This window comes from Macaca nemestrina, assembly GCF_043159975.1.
Source record: "Macaca nemestrina isolate mMacNem1 chromosome 14 unlocalized genomic scaffold, mMacNem.hap1 SUPER_14_unloc_1, whole genome shotgun sequence".
Lineage (NCBI taxonomy): Eukaryota > Metazoa > Chordata > Mammalia > Primates > Cercopithecidae > Macaca > Macaca nemestrina.
The window spans coordinates 21,909-44,493 of record NW_027257577.1 but is presented as its reverse complement, the minus strand read 5'-3'; the positions used below and the strand labels follow the sequence as shown (position 1 = coordinate 44,493).

Sequence of the window (22,585 nt, the reverse complement as noted above, 5' to 3'; positions counted from 1 at the left end):
GCGTTTCTGTCTGAGTGATTTCCTTCTGACTAAAATCATGAGATAATTCCTTCTCTTCCTGTTTTCTCTTTCCCAGGCCTTTTCACTGCCCTTTCCTCATCTCAGAAACGAAATCATACTTGTCAAAATGGAAGGCAAAGAAACAGTCTTAGGAGTGAATCCCACAATGGAATGGACTCAAGAGAGGAAAAAATATTCTTTTTGAAAATGTACAAAAGGAAAAGTCAAGAGGCCTGGGTTCCCTCTCACGACAGAAACAGACGTCAGCATAGCAGGTCACTCAGCACAGTTCAGCTCTGTGTATGAAACAGAGATTCTAGTCCTTGTCCCTGTTTCATGATATTGCAGTGAAGGAAACAAAACAGACAAAGGGCACAGACTGCAGAAAAGGATTTTAAAAGGATGACTTTTAAAATGTGCACCTGCTTTTCAAGGGCACAATGAGGATATTTTCAAGTATATTAAAGCTGATTTATAAGAGATGGGTATAAAGACTCTACAAGATCATTAGACTTTAGACTTACAAAGAAAACAAATCACATTCTCCTAGCATCACCAGTCAGGTGTTCCACAAATACTAAGAATAGCCACCGCAACGGGATCCACTATGAGGGGTCAAAACATAACCCATGAAGCGTGGCCGAGAGCTCCTATAACCTGATTTCTAGGAATCTAATTTTAAACATCCTCACAGCTAGCACATCACAAAAATACAGAGCTCCAAATGCCGTAACACAAGTGCTAAGAACACCTAGCCAAAAATATACGAGGCATTTCAGGCAAGAATCCCAGAATCAGAAGAACACAAGTTTTCTAAGTTCTTCAAAAGCTGGTGCTGGTTGAGGCTCTTCTGCAGACTTCAACAAAAGACACGCTAGAATTAGCCATTGACGGTAACCCTGAGTCAACACGCACCGTGTTCGGAAAAGCACAAGGCCTGCTCTGGGCTTGAGACCCCTGGGAACTTTCTCTGGACCGCACCGAGTGGTTGACTTTGAGAACTCAAAATAACCAACAACCAGTCCATGAACAGAGAAAGAAGACTGCAGCCTCCCTGGGGACCTGGCTCCATGCCTGCCCGCTTTCTTCCGGATACCTTTGCCCTTCCCGGCTCCCTGCTTCACCTGGAGACGCTCTGGGTTCAGGCCCCTCTCCAGCTGTGTCTTGGTCCACGGCTGGCTGCCCGTGTGAAGCACCAGGCCTTGAAGGACCATCTCCACCTGCTCCCTGCACTTCCCACCCACTTCCGCGAGACCCCCAGGCTCTGGCTGCTCTCAGGGATCAGGGCCGCCAGGCTCCCCTCGCAGGCTCCAACTAGAGTCCTGCCCCCTGGTTTTCAACAACACTTGGGACTTTCTCCTGGAAACTCTCGGCTCTGGGCTTTAGTGAACTGCGCCATCCAGCTCCTCTCTGGACTCTAAGCAGGGCTTTTTTTTTTTTTTTTTTTTTTTTTTTTTTTTTATTGAGACGGAGTCTCGCTCTGCCGCCCAGGCTGCAGTGCAGTGGCCAGATCTCAGCTCACTGCAAGCTCCGCCTCCCGGGTTCACGCCATTCTCCTGCCTCAGCCTCCCGAGTAGTTGGGACTACAGGCGCCCGCCACCGCGCCCGGCTAGTTTTTTGTATTTTTTAGTAGAGACGGGGTTTCACCGTGTTAGCCAGGATGGTCTCGATCTCCTGACCTCGTGATCCGCCCGTCTCGGCCTCCCAAAGTGCTGGGATTACAGGCTTGAGCCACCGCGCCCGGCCTAAGCAGGGCTTTTTCTGGGTCTTCCAACCCTTCCTCCATTTCCAAATGTGGGCTTTCCTTTGGCCTCCTCTCTCCAGACATGCACGCCTCACACTCTGGCTACTTCACCTGCCCTTCTACCTAAGAGGCTCCCAAATGCACCCTGCTCCAGATTTTCCCCAAGCCTCCTCCTGTATTTCCAGACTCGCAGCTTGCAGTGGTGCCTGTAAGTATCTCCGAGTCAGATCCACACTTGCTTCTCCTGATTTCCAGCAAAACGCAACGCCGACCTCAGGGTGCAGACTCGCAGCTTCTTCCGCCTTCCTGCACTCCCTCTTCCCCTCCTGACCCAGGCACCGAATCGCTCAGCTCACTGGCTGCCTTCTGTCCTCCTCTCCTCCACGGCGAGTGCCCTGCATGAGCCTGCTCTGTCCCTCCGGCTCCACGGCGTGCCGCACATCAGAGGCGATTCTCTCCGAAACCCTCAGTGGCTCCCTCGTATCCGACAGGCAAGGACTTCCACATTCTGGCCCCAATCTAACTTTCTGGCCTCAGATATGCACATGCATATTTTATCTATGTAAAGAGAGTACAGGCCTCACACCTGCTCTCATTCCTGGGCTCCTAGCTCCTCCTGAAGGTGCTGTAGGAGCTACCTACGCACTTTCCAAACACTAATTGAATATGCGCTTGGAGAACATTTACTTGATAATTTTGTGGCATTGCTGGATAACGTGGACAAAGTGAGAACTACGCAGGTGTGTGGATGCTGCCTTGCCCAGACCTCACTTACCCAGACACTCCCAGATGCTCAAGGTGACCAGCCCTATTGGCGCACAGGCAGGCGCAGGCTGCACCCCCACAGCTGGGCCCCGCGAGCTGAACTATAATCATGAAGCAGCTGTTTGCTCCTAAATCTGTGTATGCCGGTGCACTTGTTACACATTACTGAAACCAATAAAGTATGACTCCAAAGAGAGAATAATTGTATGAAAACTAAGTTGGATGCCTTTCAAAGACTTAATATGGGGGAAATTTTTTTTTTCATTTTAATCTTTTCTAAATTGCTATCACATTAGGTATGGGCAAAAAATATACACAATGTTTGAGGAAATAATTTTTAAAGGTTTCAAATGTAACATATCTTGTTTCTCTTGTGTTGCCTATTCTCTTCTAGAAGAATCAAAACTGTGGCAGGTCTGCGATGGCTGTGGTTGAGGAAAGAGGCCACACCCACAGCCAGTAGAACCACGCTCAGCAGCAGCCTAGCCCCCCGTGGAAGAGGCGTGAACACTCTCGGGAGAGGTGGATGTGCACTAACCGTTCCCAGCTCTGATCTCTTTGATTAACTGAATATGGTGATTGGTTTTATCTGAACGTCAGACAAAAGGGTGTCTACGCCCAGGAAAGACTCTAAACACTCTGGACCCTGCTGGGGCAGATGGTGACCTTGACCCAGTGATACCACTCTCCAGTGGGCAGCCAGCCCAGTCTCCTCATCGTAAAGGACATTCATAGCAACACTACGAAAAAGAAACACGACTGTTCTGACCCGGAAAAGTGAAATTTAAAACATTAAATATACAGGTTCTAACTAAGAGGCAGATGGACCGGGCGCGGTGGCTCATGCCTGTAATCCCAACCCCTTGGAAGGCCGTGGTGGGTGGATCACTTGAGGTCAGGAGTTCAAGACCAGCCTGGCCAACATGGTGAAACCCCATCTCTACTAAAAATGCAAAAATTACCCGGATGTGGTGGCGAGCACCTGTAATCCCAGCTACTTAGGAGGCTGAGGCAGGAGAATCGCTTGAACCCGGGAGGTGGAGGTTGCAGTGAGCCGAGATCGCGCCACCGCACTCCAGCCTGGGCAACACTTTCTCAAAAAAAGTAAAATAAAATAAAATAAAATAAAAGGCAGACCAACAAAAGGAGATTTCCTCTGATCTTAAAAACAGAAGTATTTGATTCACAGCCTGGATAATTGAAGATCTGCATAGAAATCACCTAGGTCCCCGCCCTCCCTCACAACTGACTGGGATAGAGGGAAGGAGGGCAGGAGCTGGGCCCCTTATCCACGAGAGGCTCCTCCCACCCTATCCCCTTCCTCAGGAGGGCGGCCTGCCCAGCACAGGCTCCATTCTCCCCAGGTAAGACCCTGGTGTCTCTACAGGAACACCCACCTCCCTTCCCTGCAATCCACTCCAGCTGCTCACGGCCAGCCAAGGGGGGCGCTCTTCAGAGAGGAGCAAACAGCTTCGGGGAGAGTCTGAACTCTCACGTCCCCGGTGTAGCTTGCCAGGGAGCACAGAGGAAGGATGCAGGTCCCGAGAAGGAGGAGGCGCAGGAGGACGATGAGAGAGACAAGAGAGACCAGAGAGGCAGACCGCCTAGCGACGCGCTGAGCGCAGGACCTGGCGGAGGCCTCCTGGGGAAGGGCAGAGGCACACATGCTGCTGCTTCTAGGCTGCTCCGGAGGATACAAGCTCGGAAGGGGCTGCAAGGCAGGACTCGCTGAAGAGCAGTCATGTGGATGCCCCTCCTCTCACACGGCACACACTGACAACATGCAACTAACAAACAACACAACACGCATGTACAATGCGCTTATACAACACTGACAACACACAATGCAGACAAACACACACAACCTATACAACACATACCCAATACATGCAACTCACAACACAATATGCATTTTCAACACTCAGGCAACACACAACCAATACATGCAACTCACAACACAACATGTACGTACAACATACTCATACACACATACAGCACACGTAACTCACATACAACACAACACGCACGTACAATGCACTCATACAGCACACACAACACACAACTCACATACAACATGCACATGCAACACACTCATACGACACACAACACTCATATAACACACAACACACACAACTCACAACACAACATGCACACACAACACTCACACAACATACACACAATACATACAACTCACAACATACACATACAACACACTCATACAGCTCACGTACAAAACATGCAACTCACGTTCAACACAACATGCACGTACAACATACACGACACACGCAAATCAACACAACATTCACATACTCACAACATACACATACAATACACTCAAACAACACATACAAGAAATGTAACTCACGCACAACACAACATGCACATACAACACACTACACAACATTCAACACATACAACATACACAATACATGCAACTCAACACAAATACATGTACAATGCACGCACAACACACAACACTTACACAACACACAACACATGCAACTCACAAACACACGTACAACACACTCATACAACACACAACACTCACACAACATACACACAATACATGCAACTCATATACAACATACACATACACACGTACAATGCACAACACTCATACAACACACATACAACATACAAAACATACAGCTCACAAATACACGTAGAACACACTCATACAACACACATACGACATACAAAACATACAACTCACAAATACACGTACAACACACTCATACAACACACAACACTCAAACATACAATAAATGCAACTCAACACAATATGCACATGCAACACACATACAACCCATGCAACTCACATACAACACAACACACTCATGCAACACATTCATACAACACACACTGTACAGATTCTAAGTATGAAATAGAAAACAGCACACGCACGGTTTCTAAAGTATGATGAAAGTGTTTTCAAGAAGGTCGTCCAACATCCAAACTGGTACCATGTCCTCATTTTCAGCTGCTGCTCAGATTCAAGCATTTTAATCATCCGCTCTATGAATTATAATAATACAGCATAAACCCAGTTTTCATTTTACACCCACTTTGGCGTCGGGTGCTCCAAAACAGGGGCCAGGAGCCTCAGAGTCGTCCCTCAGAACAAAACACAACCCACACTCAGAGGCCAGGAAGGGAACTCGGGGGGCGACATGCACTCTCTCATCTGCAGAGCTCTTCTTCAATTACTTCACACGTAACCAGGGCTGGAACGGGGTTGCTGAGGGTACAGACACGGCAAACTGAGAAGAAACTGGCAGGTGGAGAAAGATCGGCCAAAACCCAAGGAAAAATGCTGAACATTTTCCACAAATAGTTCACACGACAGATGATACTCGGGCTACTGAAAGTTTATTGAGAGGGGTCTCGCTCCAAAGAAAAAGTTGTCTCCCAAGGTTATCGAAGATTCACAGCAGACACCTGCCCCCAACACACCATCTGCCAAGGGCCTATGAGTCAAAAAGAAGGTAAGACAGAAGGAAGGGTGCAGGGAAGGAGAGCGGGAGGGGACCGAGTACTCGGAACCAAGTGAAGTGATGGGCGGACACTGAATGCCTGACTCCAGGGTTATCACCTCGGAAAACAAGTCTGTTGAAGTCCGTAGTAACAGTGTTAGTGCTTTCACTGAACCTGCACTCAACACTGGAGAACCTCCCTATGTTATGAAGACGATCTGAAAAATAACATTAATTCACAAGGTAGAGTGACGATTCAGCCACAGAAAATAAAACTGATATAATCCACTACAAATCACACTATGTCTTTCTTTAAGACTGGTTTATGATGCAGAAAAGAGGCAGCTTGAGATCTAAAATACTGAAACTGGCAGACACCTTGTTTCCCTGAATTCTCACAACCGTGGCACCAGCTAGGGTAAGACAGAGTGGCTTTCAGAGCTTCCAGAACAACAGAACAGATCAATCATAAATATGCAAAGGTGATCTGAAGACAGAATTAATATTCCACGTTTTGGCTTAAACTAGTCATGTGATTTCCAATAAGTGGGAAACATCCACACCAATTTTTATAAGAAAGTTCAATGTGAACACATAGTACAGAAAACTATCTTTGTTTTGGAATTTATTTAATATGACAATTTCAATTGTCTTTAGGGATTCCTGATATTGAATGCTCATCTTTATTAATGATGACCTACCCATTTTCTGACTGAGGAAATGGAAAGTTGTCACTGCCTAACAGCAATACTCAACACAGCCTGTATGAAAGGGAAAGCTATACCTGTGTGCACACACATGCATACACATGCATACACATACCTACACATGTACACGCACACACATACACGTGTGTGCACGTGCACACACATGCACACATGTGTGCATACATACATATGCATGCACACATACGCACATGCATGCATACACACGCATATATGCACACACATACATATACACGCGTACACATGTACATACATACATGCATATACACGTGCACATGGACACACATGCACGCACATACACACGCATACACACGTGCACACGCATGCATGTGTACATGCATACGTAAGTATCATCTCAGGTATGTGGATTCAAAATTCTGATGCAAACAAGAATAATCACAAAACAAGGTAGGGTGTCAACAAGTGAGAATTGAGATGGAAGTCCTGGAATGTTCCAGAGACGATATGAGGGAGGTCTGCACATCACATAAACATCTTACCCATTTTAAACGTGACCATTCCTGCCAACATCGGCCTGGATTAAGAAGATTTCATTTACATAAGGAACAGAAAATATAATACTTGTTCTAACGAGGTTCTCTAATCATTAGATTATTTTCATAATTATAAGTAATCACTAAATAACTTCCTTTCAAAGGTCTAAAAATAAAAATAAGATAACAAAGTCACAGTCCTGACAGTTTTATCATGCAAATCACAGCTGTGAAAATAAAGCATGGTTTTGAGACTATGCCCTCCTCAAATACCCTTCATGGAATTTTGTACCAGTAATGGCTGGTAATTAATTGTTACACCAGGTGGAAAAGTATATCATTTGGGGTATATGAAGTAAGCATGTAAAGAGAAATGACCACACACGCCTGAAACCAGGTCTCATTTCACAACTGTTTCCTACTTTCGATTTGCTTAATTTACTTCATGAGGTGCCTTGAGGAGAGAAAGCAGAGCTGGGATCCGCCCCGAGGCTGCTTCGGGAAGAGCTGGGTGGACACCAAGCCCCTCAGACCGAGGGCTGAGCTGCGTGGCCATGACCCCATCACTGCGGCTCCCCAAGCGTGTGTCCCTGTGTGTCACACAAACCCCTGCCACACAGGTGACACACGCCACACGCCTGACACAGGCTCAGCACACAGGGAGCGATCAGTAAGTGGTGACTAGAGAGAAGCGACAGCCTTCAGAGTGGACGGAGAAAACAGGTCACAGACTCACAGAGGAAACGCCGCAGATCCACAGACGGAGAAAACACCACAGACGCATGGACAGAGGAAACAGACCACAGACGCACGGAGCGAAGAAAAGCGCCACAGATGCACGGAGGGAGGAAAAGCGCCACAGACGCACACATGGAGAAAACGCCACAGATGCATGGACGGAAGAAACGCCACTGACGCATGGACAGAAGAAATGCCACAGAAGCATGGATGGAGGAAACGCGCCACTGAGGCACGCATGGAGAAAACAGGCCACAGACGCACGAAGGGAGAAAACGCAACAGACGCACGGACGGAAGAAACAAGGCAGAAACGCGCACACACTAGTGTGGAACATGGGACAGGAACGTCCCGGCCATGCACCTTCCACTCCCACTAGGGACTTCCCACCCCAGAGCACTCAGGATGGCTGTGGAGCTCCTGCCACCCACCCCAGAGGTGAAGCTGGGGAGCCAGTGATGAGCAGGTTCACGTCCATCAAATGCGGCTGCAATCCCTGTAATAACAGGAGGTCACCATTAAACCGAAGGGCACTTCACTTGGAATAAAAGCACTCTGCATAAAAGAACTAAAGATTGGCCGGAGACCGCTTAGAAACCATCACAATCATTCTTGCTAGTGACAGTGAAGCTTCAAGAGTGGTCACTTTTCCTGTAGAAACGCCACAGAGGTGATTCCTGGAACTCAGTTAGAATATTTCTTTCCCGGAAACCACACAACCAAGAGTTTAATAATGCCATCTCTTGAGCAGAAAGATTAAGATTTCTGATGAAACAAAACTGGCAAGCCTCCTGATTCTAGAAGATGCTATACAGAAAAGCTAACTCAAAGGGGTTGCATTTCTTTTGTCGTCCATGACACACATGAAAAAAATTTTAAATATACAAAAAATGTAGGATTTGTACAGTGAGTACCAATGTATCTACCCCTGGATCACAGATTAGATTTTAAATGTAAAGTTCTAAAGGTTCCCAGCTAAGGAAATGTGCAGTGTAAGCCTCTACCTGGTTAGAACCAAGGGGAATGGAATGAGCTTTCCCCGGCCTTGCTACTCAGCTGGGAGGGGCTGCCACAGCTCGGCCACCCCACCCCAGAGCACCCAGGATGGCTGTGGAGTTCCTGCCACCCATCCCAGAGGTGAGGCTGGATCCCCAATCGAGGTGTTAAGAGTGAGCCAACTGGGCGCGGTGTCTCAAGCCTATAATCCCAGCACTTTGGAAGGCCAAGATGGGTGGATTACGAAGGCAAGAGATCGAGATCATCCTGGCTAACACGGTGAAACTCCGTCTCTGCTCAAAAAAAAAAATACAAAAAACTAGCCGGGCGAGGTGGCGGGCGCCTGTAGTCCCAGCTACTCTGGAGGCTGATGCAGGAGAATGGCATAAACGTGGGAGGCGGAACTTGCAGTGAGCTGAGATCTGGCCACCGCACTGCAGCCTGGGCGACAGAGCGAGACTCCATCTCAAAAAACAAAACAAACAAACAAAAAGAGTGAGCCAGGCTTTAGAGGCCATGTGGTATATACTTGAATAGAAAATGTTCCAGGAAACCAAAGATTCAAATGCCTGTGATGAATTCCTACCCATTTGAAACCCAGGCTCCTCATCTATATAAAGAGAACAATGCTCTCTCCTGAGAAAGCATTTCAGAAGGACGAAAAAGGATCCACATGAGAGCAGCTGAAAACTACCAAGCACCCTGCAATTATAAGATTTTTTCCATATCTTTGTTTCAAGGAATGTCAGCATTCTAAATATTGCGCTTCATCCCACATCACCTTTCAGGAGCAAATCATAACGATCAAAAGTATCAGCAGAATCCCTACCAGCTCAGTCGCCGTGTGCTTCTTCTCCCTGCATGAGAATTCCTGCAGAACGATGGGACCATCCAAGAATGGCTCCCTGCCATCATGTGCCCATATTCCTTCCCCAGGGAGCTATTCCTGTACTCATGGGGCATGGGAAACCTGTATAACACCACCAGAAAGTCCTTGTTTGATTTACACACTTCCCAGAAGGGCTGATTTTATCCAGAATCCGAACTGTGTCAAACACTAAACCTAAGAAATCATTAAAAAACAAGGAAATGTAAGGCCATCTCCAGCCCCGGGTGCATGGCTACTAGGGGAGAAATAGAAAATGAGACATGACAGCAAACTTTTAAGATATTCAGAACACCACTGGATGATTCCAGGAACCCATTACAGATCATTGCTGTTCCTAATAACCGGAAAGAAATTCTAAAATTCCAACAGGCATGGTGAGTCCCTCACTTGCATGAAATCAAAATAATAATCCATCGCTATCTTTAAAAGACAAAAGAAAAACTCTATTTCCTCTTCATATGAATTTGTGTACAAATAACTTAAGTGAGGAAATCTTAATGTCTGGACTGTGATATCAATAGCAAAATAACCCCAAGCTTCCCAATTAAAGGATATAGACGGGCTGAGTGGATTTAAAGAAGAAAAACCAACTATTTGCTGCCTACAAAAAACTCACTTCAGCCGTAAAGACACACATAGACTAAATGTGAAGGGATGGAAAAACATGTTCCACATTAATGGAACTCAAAAGTGAGCAAGAGTAGCTATATTTATTTCAGACGAATCACAAGTTAAGTCAAAAACTGTAAAAAGGTAATTATGTCATAAAGAGATCAACATAGCAAGAGGATATAACAATTACGAGTATATGTGCACCCAACAACAAAGCACCCAGATACATAAAGCAAATATTAGTAGATCTAGAGAGAGAGGTTGGGCACGGTGCCTCATGCCTGCAATCCCAGCACTTTGGGGGGTGGAGGCAGGTGGATCACCTGAGGTCAGGAGATCAAGACCAGCCTGGCCAACATGGTGAAACCCTGTCTCTACTAATACAAAAAATTAGCCCAGGATGGTGGCACACGCCTGTAATCCCAGCTACTTGGGAGGCTGAGGCAGGAGAATCATTTGAACTCGGGAGGTGGAGGTTGCAATGAGTTGAGATTGCACCTCTGCACTCTAGCCTAGGCAACAAGAGCAAAACTCGGTCTCAAATATATATATATACACACACACACACACACACACACACACACACACACACACACACATATATATATATATATATATATATATATATATATATATAGAGAGAGAGAGAGAGAGAGAGAGAGAGAGAGAGACCAACACAACAATAGTAGGGGCCTCAAAACCCCACTGTCAGCACTGGAGATCATCTAGACAGAAAATAACAACAAATTATCAAGTTGAAAGTACAGTGTAGACCAAATGGACCTAACAGACATTTACAGAACATTTCATCCAACAGATACAGAATGCACATTTTTCTCATTGGTACATGGAACATTCTCTAGAATCAACCACATGCTAGGCTGCAAAAGAAGTCTCAATACATTTTTTAAAAATTGAAATAACATCTAGGATATTCTCAGACTCTAACAGAATAAAGCTATAAATCAACAACAAGGAACAGATACTTCTCAAAAGAAGACATTTATGCAGCCAATAGACACATGAAAAAATGCTCATAATCACTCGCCATCAGAGAAATGCAAATCAAAAGCACAATGAGATACCATCTCACACCAGTTAGAATGGCAATCATTAAAAAGTCAGGAAACGACAGGTGCTGGAGAGGATGTGGAGAAATAGGAACACTTTTACACTGTTGGTGGGATTGTAAACTAGTTCAACCATTATGGAAAACAGTATGGCGATTCCTCAAGGATCTAGAACTAGATGTACCATATGACGCAGCCATCCCGTTACTGGGTATATACCCAAAGGATTATAAATCATGCTTCCATAAAGACACATGCACACGTATGTTTATTGCGGTACTATTCACAATAGCAAAGACTTGGAAGCAACCCAAATGTCCACCAATGACAGACTGGATTAAGAGAATGTGGCACATTTACACCATGGCATACTATGCAGCCATAAAAAAGGATGAGTTCATGTCCTTTGTAGGGACACGGATGCAGCTGGAAACCATCATTCTCAGCAAACTATCGCGAGGACAGAAAACTAAACACTGCATGTTCTCACTCATAGGTGGGAAATGAACAGTGAGATCACTTGGACACAGGAAGGGGAACATCACACACCGGGGCCTGTTGTGGGGTGAGGGGAGGGGGGAAGGATAGCATTACGAGATATACCTAATTTAAAGGACAAGTTAATGGGTGCAGCACACCAGCTTGGCACATATATACATATGTAACAAACCTGCACATTGTGGACATGTACCCTAGAACATAAAGTTTAATAAACAATCAATCAAAAAACAAATCAATAACAAGGAGAACTTTCAAAACTGTATAAATACATAGAAATTCAACAATATGCCCTTGAATAGCCAACGGGTCAATGAAGAAATTAAGAAGGAAATTTAAAAATTTCTTGAAATAATTGAAAACAGAAACACAACATATCAAAGCCTATGGCATACAGCAAAAGCAGTATTAAGAGGAAAGTTTATAACAATAAGCTCCTACATTTAAAAAACAGATTTAAAATAAACAACCTAACAATGAACTGCAATGAGCTAGAAGAGCAAGAACAAATCAAATCCAGAAGTGGTAGCAGAAAAGAAATAACAAAGATCAAAGAGGAAGTAAATAATATTGAAACTAACAATTATAAAAGATGAAGAAAAGAGTGTTGGTTTTTTGAAAAGATAAATAAAATAGACAAGCCATTCGCTACACTAAGAAAGAAAAAGAAATCCCAAATAAATAAAATTAGAAACAAAAAAGGAGAATTACATTTGATACCACAGAAATACAAGGGATCATTAGAAACTATTTTTAACAACTGTATGTCAAGAGATTGGAAAACCTAGAGGAAATGGATAAATTCCTGGACATGTACAACCTACCTAGATGGAACCAAGAAGAAACGGAAATCCTAAACAGACCAATAATGAGTAACATGTATGACTATATAATAATAAAATGTCTCCCAACAAAGAAAACCCCAGAACTAGGTGGCTTCACAGCTGAATTCTACAAATTTTTATTTCAATTCTTCTCAAACTATTCCAAAAATATTGAAGAGGAGGGAATTCTGCCAAGTTCATTCTTCAAGCCCAGCATTACCCTGATACCAAAATAAGACAAGGACACAATAAAAAGAGAAAACTATAGGTCAATACCCCTGATGAACACAGATGCAAAAATCCTCAGCAAAACACTAACAAACTGAATCCAACAGGAAATCAAAAAGATTATACATCATGATCAAGTGGGATTTATCCCAGGATGCAAGGATTGCTCAACAAACACAGATCAATAAACACGCTACATCACATCAACAGAATTAAGGACAAAAACCATATCATTTCGACAGATACAGAAAAAGCATTTGATAAAATTCAACGCTGCTTCATGATAAAAAGTCTCAACAAACGAGGCACTGAAGGAAACATACCTCAACACAATAAAGGCCATATGTGACAAACCCACAGCCAACATAATGGTGAATGGGGAAATACTAAGAGCTTTTCCTCTGACACCTGTAACAAGACAAGGACGCCCACTTGTGCCACTCCTATCCAACACAGCACTCAACGTCCTAGTCAAGAGCAGTTAGGCAAGAGAAAGAAATCAAGGGCACCCAAAGTGGAAAGGAGGAAGTCTAATTGTCTGTTTGCAGACAATATGCTCTTATATTAAAAAAAAAAAAAAGGCTCCAGCAAAAATCTCTTTGAACCGATAAACAAATTCAGTAAAGTTACAGAATACAAAATAAACATATAAAAGTCAGTAGCATTTCTATAGACTAACAATGAGCCAGTGGAAAAAGAAATCAAGAAAGCAATCCAATTTAGCTACAAAAATATAAAATAAAAATAAAAATACCTCAGAAGAAGTCTAACCAAGAGGGTTAAAGATCTCTATGAGGAAAATGATATTCTACCCTCTGAAGGTAGAACAGTGGATTCTAGAGACAGGAAAGGGCGGCGGGAAGGCAGAAAGGGAGAGGTTGGCTAATGGATACAAAATGACATCTAGATAGTAAAAATGAGGTTTAGTGTGCTATAGCCTTGTAGGGTGACTGTAGTTTATAATTTATTGTATATTTTCAAGCAGCTAGAAGAGAGGATTTTAAATATTCCCAGCATTAAGAAATGACAAATGTTTGAGAAGACGGACATGCTAATTATCCTGATTTGCTAATTACACATGATAAACATGTATTGAAAATCACACTGTATCCCATGGATATGTACCATAATGTGTCCATTAAAAATAATAATTGTTAAAAACCCAAGGGCCATTTCTCATTTGTCCTATGTCAATGTCGTGGTCCATTGGTGGAGACCTAGCCATTTGCAAGTTAGACTATAGTCACTTGAGCTGAAAGCAAATGAATCGTCACAAAACCTACCACTGGCACCACGTCTTCTTTCTAGAATTTCCTGGCCACAGCACTGTCACAGTCACTGTGGGCAGGAAAGACACACTAGCAACCAAGTTTCAACCCCAGCACAGTTGATGCTTTTATTTCTCTGGTTTGGAATAAGTGTGTGTTCATAACTTACATTTACTCCAACTGTCCCCTTGCTTAAATAGCTCCTTAAGGATGATTTTCTGTTACTAAATTCCAACAGCTTCTGAGCACCCATTATATTCTCCAAAGTAAAGAAAAAGAGAAAATGTGTTGAAAGCCTGATGATGTTCACTGAAGAATCCAGCATGATGTACTGCTTGAAATGGCCACTCCACCTTGTTCCTTTACATGACTTTTAAAGTAGCCCCAGTTATTACACATAATTGAAGCCATAATTTCTGCAATACCATTAGGTCCACAAAGGGTGGGGCCAGGGGACTTCAAAGTCTGTCTCTGAATTTTTTTTTTAAAAAAAGGAAAGCTCATGAGAGTAGGTAATGAAAATAAATATTCACACAACTCAGAACAAGGCATGGTGACACATAAAGCTCCAGCCTGGCACAGGTGTCCAGCCAGTGAGGGTAGGGACACAGACTCATATGGTCCTCACAATCTCCCAGAAGTGCCACAGACAGGTGGATGGCCTGAGGTAGAATCAGGCTCCAAATTCCAGGAGCTGTCTGGCTCATGTGCACCGCATGTGGTCCACAGTGCACGAGGATGCCCCACGTCAACAGTCCCGGTGCAGAGCACAGAATGCCCCATGTCACGAGCCGCCGCTGCAGAGCATAGCCCGAAGGTGCCAGCCCAGCCTCCTACACACACTGGCCACCAAGGCACTGCCCTCCAGGAAGGAGGACCCCAGAGGTCGTGGCAGGATGAGGTTCTGCTCTTCATCATCCCCGAGCAGAGGGGAAAGTCCCAGCAGACATTTGGGGAGCCTCTACAGGTGGCTCTGGGACTCTGAATGGAGGTTCAAAGTTGTCCCCAGATACACTAGACTCAAACCTAAAACAGGTCATTCTTCCAGATATGCCCAGACTGGGACCTATATAGGCCATCCTTCCTAGCTTTCCTCTGGAAAAGCAGGCTTAAAAGAGTATCGACTAAAAGGGGCCACCAGGAAGAGGGAAGTCCTATCTTTAAAAAAAGAAATACTTTTTCTAAAAAAGAGGCACTGAGGCTCTGACCCATCTGATCACTGAGTACGTGCTCAGCAGCATCTGTCAGAGCAGAGCAAGTACACACATGCTCTCCATACCCTGTGCTCCGGGTCCTCGTGCTCCCCGCTCCCATGCCCCCCGCAGCCGTGCTCCCCACACCTGTGCTCCGGGCACCCTTGCTCCCCGCACCCATCCTCACCACGCCCATGCTCCCCACACCTATCTGTGCTCCCCATGCCTATGTTCCCTGCACCCGTGCTCCCCGCACTGTGTTCCCTGCACCCATGTCTGCTCCTCGAGCTCTCTTCCACTGATTTCCTCTGTACGTCCCTCTTGATAGTCACTGTCACCTCGAATCACCTGGCTAAATGGAGGTAAAGCAAAAGTCTAGAGTAGCACATTGGAGGACAGAGTGGAAGTGGCTGTTTACCAAGCAGGGCTATGAGATGAGCGCATCTGATCCCCATTAATCCTGACGGTCAGTTGATTAGCCCTGTTCAACAGCTGGGGACACTAAGGTGTGGAGGGACGGGCTTGCTTACCCCGGACGATGCTGACACTGTGGGCCCAGCCCGGTCCCACAGTCACCAGGAGGAGGCTCCTGAGTGGGCAGGCGCCGAGGTGCAGCGCAGAGAACGTCTGGGACCCTGGCACAGACTCCTCAGGAAGGAAACAGAGAAAGGTCCACAGAGACTCAAGCAGCACAGAAGAAGGTCACCCACAAGTTAAAAATAGATGTTTGTGCTCTATCGTCCCAGCGTGCTAAAAATCCAGCTCGCTCACACGCACGGCCTGATGTGAGACCGGCCTCCTTCAGCACTGGGCTAAGGGAGAGAGGCACCTGCCCCTCTCCTGACAATAGCAGGCTCGGCAGCTATTCTTCAATGTACTTGACACTCCTCCGTGAGGGTTAAGCTACACTCTGTCGACACTGGGTAAGTTTAATCCCGACACAGCTAACCGTGTCGATCTGCAGTGAACAAACAACTTACTTTGGATGACTCTGTCACTGACAAAGACCCTGAATCTCCCAGGAAAGCTTAGTGACACGACTTACCTTTCTGTTTTCATTTCAGGTACACTGGCCCATATGGTCTAGTTTACCTGCTGATAATGCATTGGAAAGACCACCAGGGGGCCCCACACCATTTTCGGCTTTATAGGGATGTGAATTTCCCTTTGATGACAAAGGTAATGGGGAAATAAAACAAGGATCCAAAACAGATGCCTGTGTGTTTCCTGGGAATGATAAGGTCAGGAACTGCCGCTCTGTGTCAGGTGAGGGAGTAACAGAGAGAACGACACCAACTCCTGAGACAGGACCTGATGCATGGTGCGGCCACCGCCTGTGGCCATGGAAATTCCAGGGAATGCAGGCCCCAGTTGCATGGTACAGCCACCATCTGCGACCACAGAAATTCCAGGGAATGCAGACCCTCAGTCACGTGGTACAGTTACCATCTGTGGCCACAAAAATTCCAGGGAAGGCAGACCCTCAGACACATGGTACAGCCACCATCTATAGCCATGGAAATTCCAGGGAACACAGACCCTCATTCACATGGTACAGTCACCACCTTTGGCCACGGAAATTCCAGGGAACATAGACACCAGTTGCATGGTGCAGACATCACCTTCAGCCACAGAAATTCTGGGGAACGCAGACTCCAGTCGCACGGTGCAGCCACCACCTGTGGCCATGGAAATTCCGGGGAATGCAGGCCCCAGTCTCTAAAGTGTTATTTGTTTCAGGAACTTCACCGCAGTGAATGTGGAAGAGTTTCTCTCTGTGCAGAGCTCAGTATCCAGAAGGGAAGTCGGCCCTAGGAATGCCTTCCTCCTCTTCAGAGCTCAGGGCCCAGGGCTGACGCCCTTGGGAGGGGTCCTTGTTCGGCACCTGTGCCTGTGGAGGGTTCCTCAACACTCACCGTGCACCTCCTAGGAGCGGAGGCTACAACAGGGAGCCAGAGACCAAGCTCTGCTCAGACAACAGTGAGCTGATGGCCCTCCACTCTAAGTTCCAACTGCACGGAGTGTGTATTCCATGAATGCTTGCTAAATGAATGATTCATAGAAGGTCGTCTGTGCTGACCTTTGCTGGTCTGCTGACTGTGGGCTTCAGAGCATAGACCTCATTCCTGGAGTAGCCAGTCCTTCCCAGAGTGATGGCTGCTGGAGGACAAAGCCCAGGGCTTCTGTCCTGCAGCAACGCGCTCAGGACCCTGCGCTGGGCACGCTGGGGGCCTCTCCAGCAGGAGATCCCCAGTCCTGACCTTGCAATATCAGTGAACCCCAGGGGAGTCCCAAGTGCTCAAAATCAAGTAAATGTCCATTGTGATTCAACATATCAATTATAGAAGAAAGGGCAGATTGCCGCCTCTCTCCTCAAACTAGGGACCATAAATCGATCCGCGGCTCTAACTGAGGCTCTGCCTTAAATCCTGCTAAAACTACCAGCCAAATACTCAAATTTACATTAGAGTTAAAGGGAAAAAAAAAAAACACTAAACCAAACACCTGTAAGAAATGATCAAGCAACCTGTGATACATCAACCTAAAGATTAAACATTAAAACAATGAAGTAGCAAGATATTAAAAGAGTATAAACTCTGTGTACATCGTGGTTCACGGTTCTAAAATTACACAGAGACAAAGACTGGAATGGAAGGGGGATAGGTTTACAGATACATTTTTTATTTTTTGTTTTTTAATTTTAAATATTACTTCTGTAATGTATGATTTGACTCACCAGATAATTCGACAAAAAAAAAATCAATTATTCCTATAGATAAATATGCACAGAATCCTTCTCTCTGATGCCAATGGAATTAGTTTGCGTCTGGCCCACAGTCTTCAATCTTTTAATTAAGACACAAAAACCAGGGCCGGGCGCGGTGGCTCAAGCCTGTAATCCCAGCACTTTGGGAGGCCGAGATGGGCGGATCACGAGGTCAGGAGATCGAGACCATCCTGGCTAACACAGTGAAACCCCGTCTCTACTAAAAAATACAAAAAAAATAGCCGGGTGAGGTGGCGGGCGCCTGTAGTCCCAGCTACTCGGGAGACTGAGGCAGGAGAATGGCGTAAACCCAGGAGGCGGAGCTTGCAGTGAGCTGAGATCTGGCCACTGCACTCCAGCCCGGGCGGCAGAGCCAGACTCCGTCTCAAAAAAAAAAAAAAAAAAAAAGACACAAAAACCATCTGTCAGGCTATTAGAAAAAAAAAAAAAAAAGATTTATAACCAGGAGCCCAGAAGAAAAGGACCTGCTATGTATCACAGCGTCTCTCCACGCCTCTCCACCCAGGACAGTGCTCCCTCTATCCCCATTTTCATACCTACAGCACAAAGCACTTAGTAAAGAACTATCTCAATTCATGAGTCGCACAGCACAAAGGTCCGATGTCGCTGCCAAACATACCCTGCAGCCCCAAAACGAAGCGGCAACCCCCAGTGAAGGAAGAAGGAGAGGCTGCTGGTTGTAATTTTAAATCTCGCAACTCAATGTCTTTGCACTTTCCTGCTTTGTTGGTTTCAAGGGCTTATTAAAATTAACCCCCCTACTGGATATTGAAGAAAGAAAGCAGGATGGTTGTGCAGGCTCTGAAGAGGCAGAGCCCCCGTTCCGCGGCCACCGCTGTCTTTCTACCCACAGCAGATGGGTTCACCAATTAGTCTCCCTTCGAGGGCACTGTTTATGATCATCGCGAACAAATGGATGCAATTGCTTCTTTTGAGATGTAGCAAGTTCTGGGACCTCCGCAGGAAAAAAAATAATAATAATAAGGGCACTGGCGCAATAGTCGTAACCTCTGCGTGACACACACACAGAAGGAAAATTAAAGCCCTGGAGGCGGAGGCGTTTGGAAAGGGAAGGTGGAAGCAGGAAGGACGCCCACAGAATAGAGTGGTCAGAAACGGACCACGTCACTAAAGGGCGCCTTAGACGGTCCAGAGGACAAAATGTCCCTCTTTCCAGGGTAAACACCCATTTGCCAAACAGCCAGTGACGGCAAGCAGGAGTTTGCTTTTTTTTTTTTAAGGCGTCGAAGAGCAAGAAATAAGCTTAATAATGGGACTGACAGGGCCCTGGGCTGCTGACTCAGCTGATGTGCACAGCATCAAAACCCAGGTTCCTCAGTGCGCTCCCTCTGCAGTTCAGGACAGCACTACAACTCACCCCATCAATCACTGCTTAAAAAAAGCAGTTCTAAAAAAAGAGACGACCCATTTGAAAGCAGCTGGAGGAGGAAGACAGAGAGCGACTCGCAGAATCCAACCGCTTGTAGCTTCGGAACCATAACAAGAATATGAAACTAGCCGGTCCAGTGTGAGGCAGAACAGAGACGCCGTCACGGCTCTCAAGAGGCTGAACGGGAAGCCCATGGCTCAGGCCCCGCAAGGCCCTAATGGTGCCTGGAGCAGTCCACAGGTCTGTGTCCTTCGTGTGCGTTCACCTTCCTAGTTTCCTGGGTAAATTCAATGTACAGCATTTATTCGCCAAGAAAAGAACATTCAAATCAAACTACTGTCATAACTCTGAAGGACTCTTAACACTCCAGTCCACACGTTCAAAAGCCCACAAATATCAGTGCTGCCACTGTGCAGGTAACAATGTTTTGGATGCATCATGCACGTAACCAGTAACGATGTTTTCATGTTTTCCGTAGCCATCTCATTCAGGATACATAAATATCTGTGACGACTTGACACTTAGTTATCTGTGACTTTCAGATAGATTTAACAAGGCTACCTGACGGAGAAGGCCTCACCCTCCTGATCCCGGGCACAGGCGCCCCTACGTGCACCCGGGGCCTGGGGAGCGCACTCTCCATCACCTCCCGCTCTTCAATGTTAAATGTCCTCCCGGCGCGCCCGCGTCGTGGGCCCAGGCTCGGGCCCCTCCTGGAGAGCCGCTTCCACATTGCAGGGCAGGGGAAGCCCAGAGCCCGCGCCGCGGCGCCGCTGACGTCCAGGAGTCCCCGCTTCCTGGTCCTTCCGGTCCGCGGAGGCTGGCGGGGAGGGCCTGACACCCACTTTAGTTTTCAGTTTTGTCACGAGCCGGAAGGCGACAGCACATGCGAGGACAAGAAACCCTTTTTGTAAATCTTCCAGCGGAAACGCGAGGGGCTGCCGGACCGCCTCGGAGACGCCAGGCGGGAACCCAGAGCACTCCCGCCGCGTCCTGCATTGCAGCAGCCGGGACCCCGCCCACACCGCGCGGGGCACGAGGCTACAGGAGGCGTGCGGGGACCCGGCCGTTTGTTCCTCGACATGCTGGGTGGTGGCGTGGGGCGGAGTTGGGGGGCGGGGGGCCACTTAGGAAGTGATCGCGCTGTACCCTCGCTTCGGAGGGGAAGCCCGGCCCAGTCCTACAGCTCAGAGGCAGAACGACCCCCAAGGGCGCTCCAGGCGACCGCTCTGCCAGGTTCAATTTAAAACATAAACCGGACGGGATGGAAAGCTCCCTATCTTTCGGATGGAGGTTCCTACTGCCATGTCCCTTCCTCCTCCGCCCCACCCGGCAAGGACCCCGGGGCTGCCTTGACGGTTCACGCTGCCCCGCAGGTACCCCTGCCCTGCCGCTCCCGGGCACCGGCTTCGACCCAGTTCTCCCGATCGCTTCCCCGCTCTTCTCCCCGGTTCTTCCCATCGCTTCCCCATCTTTCCCCGGGTCCTCCCATCGCTCCCCCACTCTTCTGCCCTATCCCCCCATCCCCTTCGCCCTGTTCTCCCTCTCTCCGTCCGTCCCGACCTCGTCGCCTGGAGGGGGGCGCGCACCTTGAGCATCCCCGCCACTGGTCAGCACGCCGATGGCCTTGCCGGCCCCGGAGAGGTGCTCCAGGAACTTCCGCAAAGAGCCCTTGGGGGCCCGGGAGTCGTCTGCGTCCGTGGAGAGGAGGCCGAGGATAGTCGCTAGTCCGGGTGCGCGGCAGGCAATGGGGACCCTGCCCGCGCGCGCCGGAATCGGAACTGCTGCCCCGCCCGCGCCCCCGCCTGGCGCCAGCTCCAATGGGCAGTGACGGGCGGGGCCCGAACGCACCGGAGGGCCTGCGGGGGCGGGGGCGCGGGTAGGGGCAGGAGCAGGGAAAGGGGCAGGGAAAGGGCAGGGGCTGGCAGGGAGGGGGCTTGTGTAGGCGGGAGCACCTACGCGGGGGTCGTCGTAGGTAGGGGCCGCGCTAGCGATGGGGGAGGTCGCAGGTGCGGGGGTACCGCCACAGGTGGGCGGGGTCCCTGTGGGTGGGGTCGCGTTGCTGGTGCGCGAGCCTCGCGGGTGGGTTGGAGGACTCTGGTTGGGGGCTTTAGAGATGCCCGGAGCGCCACAGGTGGGGGCAGGGGCAGCGTCCGGGGAGAGGGAGACCGCAGGGGGGCGAGGTCACAACGTTTGCTGGGCGCACCAAGGAGGGGCGGAATAGAACGCTGGGAGCATCTCCCGGGGGGGCAAGGGAGACTGTGAGTGGGCGCGAACGCCGGGGCGGGTGGAAACCCCGCACTTGCTGGGAGCGCCGATGGCTGGGCGGGATGGAATTGGGGCGCGGAGACCCTACCTGGACGCGGAGGCTCGCGGCAGGCCCGGCCGCTCCTGCTGTTGTCGGCGCCTAGCCCGGCCGCTCGCACAGCTTGTTGTTGCCCGCAGGATTCCTCTGGGGGCTGCGCTGGGAGCACCGGGGCGCGGCTTCCTCGACCCCCGCCCCCAAGTTTTCTCTGCAGCCTGAGGTCGGGAAGGACGCACGGAGAGTGGATCATTCAGGTGGCGAGAAAAGCTGAGCGCGGCGGGCTTAGCTATGACGAAGCTGCGATTTCCCGGGCCCACGGGGGCTGTGGCGCTCCTGAGCCACCAGCCCGGCCCTTTGGGAGAAGAAGCCTTGGGGTGGAGGAGGGTATCGGGGCGCGACCCTCAGAGACGCCTGGGTGCGCGGAAGTCAGAGTGGGGCAAGAGGAGGCGCAACAGGACTGGCCTGAAGGGGAGGTGGGACGACCCTTCCTCCCCACGGACACGCACGCTGCTGTACGCTGTGCTGACCTCGGCTGAATTCACTGGCCAACTCCACGTACTGAAATACGCACACCCGATGGGATGT

At 48.1% G+C, this 22,585-nt stretch overlaps 1 long non-coding RNA gene across 1 annotated transcript in view; it reads right to left on the bottom strand.

The window, feature by feature from the left end:
* Window positions 1-21,435, bottom strand: part of LOC139361169 (uncharacterized) — a 131,742-nt gene extending 110,307 nt beyond the window's left edge. Inside the window, exon 1 of the long non-coding RNA XR_011618735.1 lies at window positions 21,285-21,435. This is a non-coding gene — a long non-coding RNA (uncharacterized lncRNA). The remainder of the gene's footprint in view (window positions 1-21,284) is intronic.
* Window positions 21,436-22,585: the final 1,150 nt, after the last annotated feature.